This window comes from Lepidochelys olivacea (assembly GCF_965140295.1).
Source record: "Lepidochelys olivacea isolate rLepOli2 genome assembly, chromosome: 3".
In the NCBI taxonomy this organism is placed as follows: Eukaryota; Metazoa; Chordata; order Testudines; family Cheloniidae; genus Lepidochelys; species Lepidochelys olivacea.
Window position 1 is genome coordinate 83248664 of NC_140413.1, and position 13525 is coordinate 83262188.

A 13525-nucleotide genomic window follows, 5' to 3' on the forward strand; every position below is an offset into this window, starting at 1 on the left:
GATAAGCTATTACCAGCAGGAGAGTGGGGTGGGAGGAGGTATTGTTTCATGGTCTCTGTGTATATAATGTCTTCTGCAGTTTCCACGGTATGCATCCGATGAAGTGAGCTGTAGTTCACGAAAGCTCATGCTCAAATAAATTGGTTAGTCTCTAAGGTGCCACAAGTACTCCTTTTCTTTTTCCTAATAGCAGTCGCGAATGGGCCATATGCCATTTTAGGGTACCTCACTGCACCATCCCCTCCATAAACATATCAACCACAGTCTTGAAACAAGTTAGTTTTTTTGCCCCCAATAATCCCACTAGAAGGCTGTTCCAGAACTTCATTCCTGTGATGGTTAGAAATCTTCATCTAATTTCAAGCCTAAACTTGTTGAAGATCAGTTCACAACCATTTGTTCTTGGGCCAGCATTGGTCCTTCACTTAAATAACTCCTCTCCTTCCTTGGTGTTTGTACCTGTACTGTATTTATACAGAGCAATAATATTTCCCCTCAGCCTTTGTTTCCTTAAGCTAAACAAGCCAAGCTCCTTGAGTTTCCTCTCATAAAGTAGATTCCCCATTTCTCTGATCATCCTAGTAGCCCTTCTCTGCACCAGTTCCACTTTGAATTCAGTTTTCTTAAACATGGAAGACCAGAATTGCACATAATATTCCAAATGAGGTCTCACTAGTGCCTTGTATAATGGAAATAACACTTCCCTATCTCTACTGGAAATACCTTGACTGATGCATCCTAGGATTGCATTAGCCTTTTTCATGGTTGCATCACATTGGCAGCTCACAGTCATCCTGTGATTGACCATACGCTCAGGTCTTTCTCCTCCTGTGTCACTTCCAAATGAAATATCCCCAATTTATATTAAAAATTCCTGTTGTTAGTCCCAAGGTCCATGACCTTGCACTTTGTACTATTAAATTTCATCCCATTTCTATTACTTCAGTTTTCAAGGTCATCCAGATCTTCTTGTCTGATATTCTGGTTCTCCTCCAGATTAGCAATACTTCTCAACTGTGTCTCATTTGCAAATTTTATTAGCACACTCACACTTTTTGTGCCAAGGTCATTAATGAAAATGTTTAAATCAGAGTGGTCCCAAAACCAATCCCTGAGGAACTCCACTAGTAACCTGCTTCCAGCCTGACGGTTCATCTTTCAGCATGAACCATGTTGGTCTACCCACATATTAATTCTAGTATTAATCCCCATCTGCTCCAATTTAATTTATAATTTCCCATGTTGAACTGTATCCAATGCTTTGCCAAAATCCAAGTAGATTAGATCTACTGCATTTTCTTTGTCTAGTAAAGCAGTTATCTCAAATAAAGAGATCAAGTTGGTCTGGCATGAACTATGTTTTGTAAAACCATGTTGTATTTTATCCCAAGTACCGTTGGCCTCTATGTCCTTAACTACTCTATCTTTCAAAATTTGTTCTAAGACCTTGCATACAACTGAGGTCAAATTAACAGGCTTGTAGTTTCCCAAATCACCTTTTTCCCCATTTCTTAAATATGAGTATTATATTTGCAACTCTCCAGTCATAGGGTACAATGCCTGAGTTTATGGATTCATTAAAAATCCTTGCTATTGGGCTTGCAATTGCATGTGCCAGTTCCTTTTAATATTCTTGGATGGAGAGTATCTGGTCCCATTAAGCTCCTTGAGTTTGGCTTACACCTCAGATACGGTAATTTCCATATCCTCGTTTCTATCAGCGACCCCACCACTGTCCCCAAGCTCCTCATTACTCTGATTAATAACTGAGGCAAAGTATTTGTTTAGGCCATTTGTTTAGGTTATCTTTAATGTCCAACCCATCCTCAGTGCTTAGCAGTCCCACTTCTTCTTTCCTTGTTTTCTTTTTATTTATAGGGCTATAGAATCTTTTTCTATTGGTTTTAATTTCCTTTGCAAGGTCCAGCTCTCCTTGGCTTTTGGCAGTTCTCACGTTATCCTCTATGCTTTCTGACATCCAAGACAGGGGTGCTGGAACAATTTTTATAGTGGGGATTCTGAGAGCCGTTGAACCAAACTGTAAACCTTGTAGATGATGGAAAGCATTTCAAGCCAGGGGGTGCTGAAGTACCCCCTGCACTGCTAGTTCCAGCACCTATGCTCCAAGAGGTAGCTTTCCTTGCTGACCCACCCCTTCTTCCATTCCTGCCAACAAACTAGTCACTGTACAGAGTGGTACTGGGCTAGGTTGTAACACTTGTTTTGGGCAAAGCCTCTCTGCTTTGGAGAAAGACAGCTCAGTCAGAGACCTTGTAAAGGAACTGCTGATCTCAGGCCAGAGAGCCTGCAAGCTCCTATGACTCCCTCAAAGAGAGGTTTGAAATTAACAAAAGTCAGCAAGGGCTGATTGTTTAGGTAGGTACATCCAAAGGACTGATGCAGGAGATTACACACCTTTTTAGGTCTTGTATCTGGGACACCTGTGAGGAAGGAGATACTAAATCCAGTCTGTAGTGAAAGGTTCAATGTTACTTTTACTGACCTGAGAGGTTAAGGATGATCTAAAGGCATCACGTCGGAGGAGAGAACAAGCTAGAAGACCATGCTGAGAGGTACTGCAGTGCAGTGACTAGGATGATACTGTGGAATTCAGGAGAACTCTGTTCCATTCCTAGTTCTCAACTGCTACATGGTCTTGTGCAAGTTTTCACAGCTATCCCCATGCATTTGCCCTGCAGCAAGGAGTGGAGTCTTGCCCCCAGGCATTGCTGAAATGCCTCTGATCAGCCACAATGAAAATTAAAGTAATCAAAGCTGTTTTACTTTTGCCATCCTGTTAATGTAAAGATGATGTAAAGAGCAGCCAGAAGAAGCCATTTGTAGTAAATAACGAGAAATTATGTTGGTCCAACAAAACCTAGCAATTAGGCTACAGATTCCTGAGAACCGTCTACTGGCACCTGACATGTATGCAGACTCCTGTATACACGCCTGTAACATGACTTTGATCATGTCACTTCATCTCTCTGTGCTTTGGTTTCCCCTCCCACCACTTACTTGCCTGTCTTTTTTATTTAGACAGTAAGCTCTCTGAGGCAGGAACTGTCGCTTACTGTGTGCTTGTACCGCATGGAACACAATGCAACTCTGACCTCAGCTGAAGCCTCTAGCTAATACCATAATAAAACTACAAGGAACAATAATGTTAGTCCTGCCTTTCTCAGAGTCACTCAACTACAATAAAAAATAACCCTCAAGATAGGAAAACTCTTTTCTTCCCAGATCTGAATCCCTTCGTTCAGGTCAGGAGGAAAGAATTAAGTGGGTTTTTTTTTGTTTGTTTGTGTCATTTTGTTTTAAGTAGACACCAAAGTTTTACCATTATAATAATAACTGGTGTTTCTCATTTATAAGGAGAGAATTGCATCTTGGGCTGAATAAACACTAAAACCAAAGGCTGAGTGTTTATAGCAAACTGAAATTTCACATCTAAAAAGAATGAGAAGTCCTTGTGGCATCTTAGAGACGAACAAATTTATTTGGACATAAGCTTTCGTGCACTAGAACCCACTTCATCGGATGCATGGAGTGGAAAATACAGTAGCAGGTATATTTATACATAGTACCAGGCAACCGCTACTGTATTTTCCACTCCATGCATCTGATGAAGTGGGTTCTAGCCCATGAAAGCTTATGCCCAAATAAATTTGTTCATCTGTAAGGTGCCACAAGGACTCCTCGTTGTTTTTGTTGATACAGATTAACATGGCTACCACTATGAAACCTGGCAAAGAGTCCTGTGGCACCTTCTAGACGAACAGACGTGTTGGAGCATAAGCTTTCGTGGGTGAATACCAACTTCGTCGGATGCATCCAATACGTCGGTTCGTCTATAAGGTGCCACAGGACTCTTTGCCACTTTTACAGATCCAGACTAACACAACTACTCCTCTGATATTCTGAAACCTGACATCCAAAAAGATAATGTTAAGTATTTAGAAAGGGTTCACCTATATCTTTTTTCCGATTAAGACTTTTTTACTAAAGCTCCATCTAAGGTATTATCCAGTGTGTCTCACTCCTCTGCTTCCTTTGGTAATTAGCATGGTAATGTTTACCTTAGTTGTGGACTAGCCTCTTTGTTCAAAGGTATTCACAGTTTTTGAAACAGTTCATCCAATTTCTTCTTGGAACCTATAGCAGCCATGATGAGACAAGCATCTCTTTAAACATATAGATCAAATTCAGACTTGGTGCTGCTTACAATGGGCAACAATTTGGCCCATAAACTGTGATGTATTTAACTAGGAGCCTGGGAGTTCATGACTTTTATATGTTTCAACAAAAGGCATTGAAAAGAGCTTTTGATATGGTTATTAGTGGAAGAGATCAAAAGTTTCTCCTTTTAGTTAATCCTTTTCATGTTTTCACTGTATAAATATTAAAAAATATTACCCTGCAGCTGTTCAGGCACCTCAGTTTGAGAAATGTCTGTTTATGTTGTGTATATACTTGTCCCCCTGCCCAAGATAGAGCTGGTTCTTCTCAAAATATGCAAATGTTACCTCTTTATCTAGCTATCTAGATTTTGGTCTTATACACACTGCACATCAAAGGTTATCCATCCAGAGTTCCGAGTGCTCGACGGACATTTAAATACACAAAACCAGGAAATACAAAGTAAAGATTAACCAAAGCAGAACCACTTCTTTGTACCATACAAACCTGGATCCCCAGTCATATGACCAACACAACTTAAATCCCCCATTGCACTTTCCTGCTAAATAGAAATCCCACTCTGAGTGGCCTCAGCCCTCCACCAAGGCCCACTCCAACAGATGGACTCTGCAGCATGCCCAGAAAGTCAGCAAATTCAGGCTACTTTTGACCTTGGGGAGGCAGAATACTCCAAACTCCTTTAGAGAGGCATACTGCACTTGACACAGGCTGAGCAATCTTAATATTGTGCTAAAATCACTAAAAAGACAGAGCAAGCCATGGCTTAAGGCCCAATCCTGCATTGACATCAATATGATCCCATGGGATCCAGGCTAGCAGTTTCTGTTACAGGATCATGCCTTCTGATGATGCCCCAAGCCAGAGGCAGCCTCATCAGGCGGAATGAACCACATTGGGAGTGGACAACTCAGGCATTTCTATCTTGACTCTGCCATTGACTTACTAGGGGGCTGAGGCAAGTCCCTCCACATCTCTGCCTCGGTTTTCCTATCTGTAAAATGAAAGTTATGGGCCATCACCATCACATGCCACTATTAATGGTTTGAGAGGACCTTGTTGGTATAAACTGCAGTTGGTGAGGGAAAGGGGAGGAAGGTTGTATAGGCACAAAGCTTTCATAGTGTCCCTCAGACTTGTGGAAGAACCATGAGGGGCCAACACAGCTCTAAAAGTAGACCAAGGAGGGTGTAGGTAGAGCAGCCAGAAAGCCTATTGATGCCATATCTCCCTGAGAACATGACCCTTTACTAGTTTGCTCTCAGTTAGTTCACACCTTATGTGGAGTCCAAATTACCCCCCCCCCCGATTTGGTTTTATCAACACAGCAATTAACAATAAGGTGAAGTTCAGCTTTAACAGTCTCCCCAGGCTTGGCTGCTTGTAGGTTTACTCCCACTGAGTAGCGCAACCTAAATCCTAGCTCCTCAGGACAACTCCCTCCACCTCCCTTATATCCAAGTGGAATAAGTTGTGGATTGGTCCTGCTTTGAGCAGGGGGTTGGACTAGATGACCTCCTGAGGTCCCTTCCAACCCTGATATTCTATGATTCTATGAATGACCCACCCGCATCAGTGAGTCAGTAGAACCCATTTAACATTTGCCAGCTGAATCAACATCTGCTAATAGGATGGGAAGTTTCAGGCAATCACCACCTTCCTGTTATACTGCTCTAGAGTGGGAGAAGTACTCTGGGGGAGAATTCAACCTCCTGCCAAAAGGCAGAGTTAGAAACCGCTTCTACTTCCATAGGGTTCTATGGACTTTGCTGGTGTAGGAGGGTATGCTTTACACTTCTCCCTGCAGCAGCTTTGATTAGTTTGTCCCAGTATAGTACTTCCTTTCCTAGTTCAGTGGGCTTTTTACAGACCTGGTTAGTGTTTGTGCAGTGCTTTGAACACACAGAAGGACTGTAAGTGCTAGGCATTATCACTGCAGGCACTGTTTTTGAAATTTGCCCCTGAAATTAGCTTTACATCTAAGAAATAACAAAATATAGGTCCCAGTATCCATTCGTATGCTCTGACCCTTCCTGTTTTTTTAAATGTGGCAAGCCAAAGGGCTCATAAAATATTTTCTCATTAAAACAAGATCGATTGTTGAGCTACCAGTGTCATTTAATTAGTCATTTTTCACAAGAGACTCATATGCTTGGAATTTCCCCTCTTTTGTTCCTCCCTTCTTGCAGCATATATCTTTTTTCCATTGATGAGTAACAAGGGCTCTCTTAGCTTTTTGTCAAATAAAGTTTGAAATTTTCCCAATTTTTTCCAAATCCTGAAAGCCAGTAAATTATATTATTTTTGCACATAGAGTTCTCTCATTTGTCACCTTGCTGCTGCCCACTACTGCTCTTCACTACAACACCTGAAAAGTAATATGCTTTGAAATTTTTTTTAAAAAATGTACTTGGGGGGAAAAGTGTTAGGATTGTAGACAATCTTCACAAAACCTGTACTCCTTACAGCTGTTGCTATATACCTATTTGTGTTAACCTTCAGCTGATGTCATATTAGAATGGATTCTAAAGTTTCCACGGTGAAGAATATGTTTTATGATTTCATACAAAGTTCTAATACTGAAAGAATACAGCTTAATCTTCACTTTGATTATGTACATGATTCTACAGTTCATTCATGCAATAGTCTGATCTGTTCAGAGTCAGTCTCTTTTTTATACAGTTCAAACACTGAATTAATTTTTTTATAAAAAAAGAGAACAAGGAACAAGATTGCTTTGCCTGACTTCAATACCTTTGTCTTATAAATGTACAGGATAGTCAGTTCAGGCACTGAAGAAATAAGACACAGACAGTTTCATAACAGATTTTTCCAAATGATTGATTACCTGAGAATTTTGCCTACAAATTTTTAGACAGAGCTGCAGCTGAAGATCATAAATCTCAGGGAGGGGGGTTATTAAAGCTAACATTCACAGCTATAATACCAGTTAGGGTGACCAGATGACAAGAACAAAATATCGGGACACATGGGGGGGGACAACCACAGGCTCACTCCCACACCAGGGCCGGCTCTAGGTTTTTTGCCACCCCAAGCAAAACAAAACCAAAAAAAAGCCGGAGTGCCGCCGAAGCAGAAAAAAAATCAAAAAAGCTGGAGTGCCGCCGAAGCGAAATATCGGGACAAATGGCGTCCCGACCACACATCGGTCGGGACGCGGGACGAACAGCGAAATATTGGGACGTCTGGTCACCCTAATACCAGTACCGAATGCTGCTCTGAGTCATATTGTGATACCTGATTGTCCACAAATTATTACCTTTGTTACATCTGTGCAATGCTGTTGCCTTCATTTGAACTGCATGTGTATCAATGAGAGGGTGTCATTGGTACATTGTGCACATGGCCCTGCACAATAGCAACTTGGTTAACAATTTTGTTGAGAATGCACAAGCCAGAAGGGAGTTCAGTTCACTTTGTTGGAGGTGCGTTAGTTCTGCAGAGTTGACCAGGAGTAAAAGGTTAAAATCTTACTTATTTGTAATTAAAGTGAGCAGATCTCACTTGGAATACGCTGAGCAAGCACACCTTCAGAGTCACCAGGTGTTACACAGTCACTTTTATTAAATCTGCCAGGAAAAATGATGAGGTATAACGAAGAAAACTGGACACAGGAAACCATTCTCCAGCTCCACCTTCACCACCGTCTACCCTATCACTGCAGTACACAATCACACTCCCTAACAAGTCAGGTATATATGGAGCATTGGTTACTAAACACAACCTCTGTTTACAGACTTCTTTGAAGATGTGAAATGCTCTATGTGCTAAATAATATCACTATTCACACAACATTATTTCAGTCTTTGCCCAAGGAAGTTATGACTATTATTATTATTTATATTATGGTAGTGCCTAGGAGCCTCAGTCATAGACCAGGTCCCCATTCTACTAGGTGCTGTACAAACAAAGAACAAAAAGACAGTCTCAGCCCCATACCGCTTACAATCTGGCCCCAATACTGCTACACAGAAGTGTGATGGGAGTATTGCCATTGACTTCAGTGGGAGCAGGCTCAAGCCCCATGAGAGCAGCCATGCCAAAAAAAGAAAGTGTGACGGGACTAAAATTCATTGTGCTATGCTGCATCCAAATTACATAGCTAGGCCAGATGCTTCCAAAGAGAGAAAAATTAAATTATCAGCCCTGCTGCATGGTCTTCACTGGTGTAGGGCAAAAGTCAGTGAACCCCTTCCTAGCCCTCCCTTTGAAAAGCATTGTACGAAGCTCTGCAATCGGTCTCCTTACCTAACTCATTTTAGCTCCATATCTAAACAGCCCAAAGGAACTACATTGGCCATCGTTAGTATTTTCCCAGCCTAATCTTACAACATCTATTTTTGGCGGGTAGCTTTGCTGAATTAGTGACGTTCAACATGCGGCATATTTGATTAGGGGAAAGAAAAAAACCATGTTCGGATTTGTTGTTCCGTTTGAGCCTTTGGTAAGCAGCGTGGGGAAAATGGCATTGAATATTACAGTTACTATAACTGTGCTCTAAAATGTCTATAGGTTGTGAAATGATTCGGCTGTAATATCATCATTGCTTGCCCTTTTGGCTAAGATGTTGCATAGTGTCATTTTAATTTCCAATATTCTCTCTTTCAGGTGAGTCCCTCCTGCCCTTGCAGGGGGACAGACTTCCTGATCACCTAGGTGCTTTCCATCCCAAACTACTGTGAACCTCTCCTATCCCGTTCAGGGCAGTTGAACCTAAACTCTCAGAAACTTAGTACAATACTATAGAAACTCTTCTTCCACTGTACAAACAGTACAAAGCTGTTTCCTCCAATGACAGACCTAACAAGAAGATAGATGAGACACCTGAAGCCAAGAGGTAAGAGCACAGTGGATCTGATAAATGTCTTTCATAGATTTTAAGTCCAGAAGGGATCATTATGATCATCCAGTCTGACCTCCTTCATAACACAGGTCATAGAATTTAACCCCCGATTCCAGCACCATGCAGCATAACTTGTGGTTGAGCTAGAGCATCTCTTGGATGACACTGTCAAACACACCTAAGTGATTTTGGCACCTAACTCGCACTTCAAAAGTGACATAGGCCCAGATCCTCAAAGGTATATAGTCGCCTAACTCCCACTGAAATAAATTTAGGCACATAAATACCTTTGAAGATCTGGGCCTTATGCACTGACGTCTCAGTGAAAGTCAATGGGATTTAGGCTCCCAAGTGCCTAAGCCACTTTTGAAAATGGTATTTGGGTTCATAAGACAGTTAGATCCAAATTCACAAAGGTATTTAGGCACCTAGACCCAAGACTTAAGTATCTAAGCCTGTAGTTTAGGAGCCTAAGCCCCAGTTTTATGCTCCACTGTGATCTACACACTGAACATTGTAGGTGCCTAAACTCACTTGGTGCCTACATTTTCACTGTAAAAGTTCCCTCAATGCCTACGTTTCTGTCTCTGGCCATGCAAACTGCTGCCTTCCTCTAGGCATCTGGATAACTATCTCCCACCTAAGCCCCAGAGCAATCCACAAACTCGGGGAAGACAGGCATTTACCTTCAGGGCCTATTTCAGAGGTCGCCTCTTACAACTTTTAGTCCAGTGGTTAGAGCATTTACAAGGGACGTGTGAAACCCAGACTCAAGTTCCCCCTCTGCTTGAGGAGTACAAAGGATTTGAATAGGGGCTCACCCACCTCTCAGCAGTGCACTCTAACCTCAGACCTCCCAGAAATTTTCCTGTGGGCGCAGAGGACACAGGGACAGATCATCCTCTGAAGACAATCTTCTCCAAACAGTTAGATCTTCAAAAACCAGATTGTAGGTGTAAGCCCAGCTGCTAGCATTTGCCTGGCACTCTGAGTCACTTTCCAACATCAAATAAACCATTTAAAAGCTGCACTGCCATAAAAGAGATTCTTAGCAAGAAGGAAAATGTCTGACATGGGGGACAAGCGAAAATGTTGCCACTTTAAAGCTGTGGTTGAAAAGCAGTTGATTTTTCCCCTCAGTTTAACTTTAGGAACAGATATAAAGTTCTCGTCTCCTTATCGGCTTGTGAACAGCAGTGCATCATTGAATCAGTGATATGCACAAGCAGAAGTGGGTATTTCTATAAGTAAACGAATGTCGTGAGTATCATTATTGAACCCCAAACCTCTGCTGGAGCCCAACTGGTGTCTTAGCCTAATTTTAGAATGAATTTAAATCATTGGGGGCTGAGTTTGCTTTGGTTGATGCTGCTCCTCCAGTTTTTGGTTTCTTTGCAACTTGTGCCCTCCCCCTTCTGCCCAAAAAGCTTGTGCTGACTAATACCGATGTGACAGATAATGCCACCTCTACTTGCTCAGCTAATCATTATTATTATTTGTATTGTGGTAGTGCCTAGAACTACAGTTTTTGTTGCATTTTAACATCCTCGGAGCAGCTGCAGGTTAGGCTGAGGACACTGGATTCTTTTGGGGTTTTTTTTAAGAGTGAACAAGAATAGATTGGTTGCACTGCATATGGGGCCTCAGCGTGTTCCCGCTGAGGAAAATGGAAGTTTTGCTATTGACTGTAGAGGAACAAGGATCAGCTGCGTGACGGGAGCATAATGTTATCATAGTTCTTGTGCCAATGCTAATTCCTGTGATGCAGGAAAAATTGTTCCCTTGACATTTGATGCTGTCAGGCCTATAGCAGGAGAACAAAGAGCATGAGCTAGTTTTTCATATGCTAAGGGGGAGGGGGAATGGTGTCCCTGCCATAGGGTTTATCTAGCTTAAGTTTTATATCACCTCCGATCAGTAGAGTTTCTGAAAACCATATAAAATCAATAGTGCTAGTGAAGGCCGCAGTGGACTCTGTAGTCTCTCTGGCACGTCTCCCTTTTTAGGGTAAAAACTTCACTTGGGGTATTTTGTTTTGATTGATTTGGTTCAGGTTTAATTTTATATGGGAGGGGTGCATAGAAGGCAGTGTTGTGAACATCCTTCATGCCTCTGCAGCATGAGGCACAGGTCATTTGCCGGGATTATCTGGGCATAGCTCGATCAATTCCCTGCCACTGCTAGGGCCTCAGGCATTGGTGCATTTTGGTTGCTTCTTTTCTGTGCCTGTGGCAGACAATAGTCTAGGTGCCTGGGGGGCTCTAATACTTCAGGTCTAATTTTGATTGTTGGGTTTAGTGGGTGGGTGGGGGTGGTGGCGGAAGCGGCGGTGGCCTGGCATGTACAGGAGATCAGACTGTGATGGGGTGGTCCCCTCTGGCCTTAATCTCTATGACTGGAAATAATGGCGAATCATTAACACGATCAGTTATTCCTTTGGCATTAGACACACATGTACTCGAGCCCTCTCCTCCTATTACTCTTGGACTCTGTCAACCTAGGGAACTCAGACTTCAGTAGGCAGCACGCTTAGCACTGAACCAGTGTCCCATGTTCGTGCTAGGAGGCGATGTCCCAGAGTACTGGTGGCTATTAGATCCCATGAACTTCTTGTGAATTTATCCCAGCAGTCTGGTCAGATTTCCCTTGGGTAGATTACAGTTGCCTCTCTGAATTCCCCCTAAAGTGACGGATATTTTTGCTTCCTCTCTTGAGGAAACAGAATGGCTGTGGCCTAGAGAGGACTGTGTTTCAGCTCCAAGGGAGGTGATTTTTCTAGGTACTGAAGCACCCAGCTACTCCTGTGTTATTTGTATTACAGGAGCACCTAAGGACCTTGTTCAAGGATGAAATTGCACTCGGTGCTGCACAAACACTTAAATAAGACACACAGGGACTGCTCATGCTTCATGTCGACAGGCACTGCAGAAAGGTATCCAACAGCAGGGGACAACCGTAACTGAACTGATCACAATAGACTGTAAGGGACATGTGCTGAAAGCTAGATTGTACTAAGTACTTTGGAGAAACTGTTCAAGAAAAAAAAAAGTTAATCTTAGTAAAAATATAGCTCCACAAACACTGGCAGGGGCAGATGGGGTTATGTGTTGTGTAAGACCCAGTTGCACAAGCTAAAGCGGACCAGAGGCATTTCTAACTTTCACAGCCAAATTTTGGGGGTGGGAGAGGCGCTCAGTCCTGCAGCAGCATTACCCTTGCTCAGTTTTGGTGCTGCTGTTGCTCCTTTATCCACATCCATTTGTATCCACACTCTGTGCTCACTGCTTACCAATAAACCTGTGCTCTACCTTCATTTAAGAGAAAGTGAACACACTTCCTGATCTTTACACAAAATGTGAACTCCAGCATTCACAAACAGGGCTACAATAATTCAACTGAATGACTAGTAACGTTGCCTTTTCTGATTTTGCATATCTATTTATCTAACATTCTAAGAAATGTGTGGTAGTTAACCAGCAATTCTTTTGCAGTGAGAAGCAGTTAAAATAGATATCTGGGTCATAATCTGTTGTCAGATACACCAATGCAAACCCATGAAAAAAAATCAATGGAACATACTGTAACCGAGAAAAACATTCCTTTGTTCATATTAACAATTCAATGTTATGATATCATAGAAGTTATTCATACACTGGATACAACTTTAGACTACTTGCTGAGGAATCTGTTTTCTCTTTATAGCAAAGAAATTGCATAAACACACATTCAATTTAATTTTTTTTTATTTTATATTGAGCAAGTGCTACATCACATCACTTTCTTGATAACATGTGGTACCCAACACCATGTCCTATCCCCTTCTACCACCAGAATGCTCATCTCTCACTGCAGACATCTTGCTCTAGACTGGTCCATTTAAAAAGAAGCAGTGTTCCTTCTTGCAACTCCTTAAAGTGGATCTTTTCCTTTACCCTTCAGCAATGGCTGATTTGAATCCCTCTATACTTCCTTTTGCTAAGAATGCTCCTATTTGGAGTTTTTGATACATTGCCTGGGGAGCGGGGCAGAAAGAGAAGGAAAAAAATAGATGTTGCTAGAAAGCATAATGCAAGTTCCTAAGGCAGAACCACCTTGAGCTTGTCATATTACATAGATGCATCTAAAGTATTGATTAAGGCAGAATGTAAGGGCCTTCAGGCCCAAGGCCTGTAAAACAATTAGTTTAACCAGACTAATCAAGGCCAAGGCCTACTTAGCTTGACATGAGTAGCTATCCTGTCAGTGACCCTAGCAAATAAGATAAAGTGCTACAGTAAAGTGCTGAGGCATGTGCAAATAGCAATCGCAAAACAGGAGTAATTGAAATGGGTCTGAGCAAGCTTTGCAGATGTTAATCCACAGAACGTGATGGTAACTAGCCGAAGTACATGCTAATGAACCTATTGGAGACAGGAACCATCATACCAGAAGGGTACAGAACTACAGATAAGGAAAAGGGGATGA